Source organism: Plectropomus leopardus, chromosome 13, assembly GCF_026936395.1.
Source record: "Plectropomus leopardus strain MGB_pleo_1.0 chromosome 13, ASM2693639v1, whole genome shotgun sequence".
Lineage (NCBI taxonomy): Eukaryota > Metazoa > Chordata > Actinopteri > Perciformes > Serranidae > Plectropomus > Plectropomus leopardus.
In genome coordinates, this window is record NC_142188.1 from 29,532,538 (window position 1) to 29,535,000 (window position 2,463).

The following is a 2,463-nucleotide window of genomic DNA, read 5'->3' on the forward strand; positions in this document are numbered from 1 at the left end:
AAAAAGTTTTCTTGATATTTTTTCCCACTTATTTGATCATTTTCCAATGATTCTCTGTTTTTAAAGCCAATTTTCAGGTCACATTTCACAAATTGTTTCAAGCAATTTTTGGGATTTTTCATGCCAAGTTACTGATTGCTTTTTCTCCTATGTTTTTGAAAGAAATCAAACCAATTTTCCCACATTTCAAAGGATTTATTGCTTGTGAGGTGCGTCTGAACAACAGCACAAAAAATCTCATGCCTTTCCAAGTTTAGGGTTAAAAGATTAATTTAAGAATTTGTGTATGTTTTTGTGTGTTTCACGTCTTTTCAAACCTTTAGTTCACAGATGGAGGTGAGTAACTCTCTCTCCGAGCTGTCAGCTGTTTGCCTCTACAGTGATGGCATTATGAGGGTCCAGACACACCACACACACACACACACACACACACACAAACACACACAAACTGTCCTATTAGGTCATGACATGAAAACACTTCTTAGTGCTGTTTTCCTGCAGTTTATTGAGTAAACAGTGCAGGTGAATGAGCATCAGACAGCAGCAGTAAAAGGCACACACATGCAAACAGTGCTTCTCTCTCACTTTCCCCTCCGTCTCTTTATGTCACACACTAGCTCGCCTTCTGAGCCTTAAATAGCATCTCTTTATATCTAAATGTTTTTCTTTTTTGTCCACAGAAGAGATGATTGAATGATTCCTGAAACGTAAGCTTGTCAAAATAAGCCTGTGTGTAGACATGCATGTGCAGAGTGGACCATTTCCAGATATTTGGACCCCTTGAAATATCTCCAACTGGTTCAATATTTAGTCAAAACGGGCCCTCTATCTACCAAATATCACATGCTTTTGTACGCTTTTTTAAACTTCATTTGTCACATACACAAACATAACCACAAAAAGCATCTTTGTTCTTGCCCTATCTGGAAAGGGCGAAAGATAAACAAGCATTCTTTCAGGGGAGATGAAAGAGAGCTGGAGTGATTGTGAGGGGGGAGGAAGGCTAGGGGAGGAGGTGATGATAAGATCTGACCCTAATTATGTGGGTGAGATAGAGCCCCATATTGGAAGGGGGGAGGGAGGGGGAGGGCCTTTCTGACACACAGCAAGAAAATACTACTGTCAGATAGCAAGACGTTACAGTCATTAATCATGACATGGGCATCACAGAAATACCTTCAAACTCTAAATCCTACGACAGGAAGCCCTGTGGTTTCTTTATCAGGCCTTGAAGCAGACAGCTGGGCCGAATATCTCATTAAAGGAATGGTTTGATATGTTTGGAAATATGCTAATCCGAGTTCTTGCCTATAGTTAGATGAGAAGATGGATACCACTTGCATATCTGTACACTTTATAAAGCTGGAGCAGCAGCCAATGAGCTAAGCATAAAGACTAGAAATAGGAGTGAACAGCTAGCCTGGCTTCATATTTAGGTAAAAAAAAGATCTCACTACCTCACTAATTAACATGACAAGCATCAAAATCGTCAAATAGCGCTGCTTTGTCAGTGCTTTCGGCATACAAGTGTGACGTGAAAAGCCACCTTCCGCAGCATCAGATAAGAACGGCTGAGACAGGACTGCTGGCATTGAACCGGGCGTGTCCACATGCAACGCACACGGGCAACATCGCTTGATAATACAGCTGGGCGGAAGTGGTCACGTGTGTGTGAAACACTGAAGGACAGCATCAGGTAATACCACTGCCAGTAACAACGTTATATAAGGAACGCGAGTGCGCTTGTAGGGCGGTCGGGTGGGAAAGTGGATGGATCCCACAAACAACTGACTTTCGCATAGGAGTCCAGAGTTCACTCATGCATGTGTGTATGAGTGTATGTGGGAGGCGGGGTTCTACACCTTGCCATGAGCCTCTTTTGCCTAAACTTCACCATCTGTGACTTTGTTGCCTAATCCCAACCCTGGTGACAGTCCGCGCTGTTGTGTAAACATAAGGATTGTTGTTTCATCCCACTATGTGCATTTGCTGACATCCCAGTAATGGCATCCTTGAGCATAAACAGCTAACACAAAAGTACACCTGAAACGTAGTAAACGCAGAAGGTTGGCACCTGGCTTGTCTAAATCAATGCTAGAAGGAAGCACTGCAGAGTGGTCAGAGAAAATAGTCACAAGTGCAACATGGGACAACCTAACCCATTCACATTCCCAGGTCAAATACCAATGCCTTGTCTCGCCCCCTTGATGTCTCATACTGATGTATACAAGGTATCTTTTAGTGTCTGAACTTCTTAGTTAAGTTGGGAAAAAACACAACATTTTGGGTTATAATAAGCACGTACCTACGTAAGTTCCGTAACGCTACCTTAAAGCAACCCCAACTTTGGCTTTCACATTCGGCACGAACAGCAGCCTTTTGATGATGTCACAGCACGTGGTGTCCCTACAGTCAGCTGAGAGTCGTGCCTACATTAATGCCTACTAAATCTGTACAAAAGCT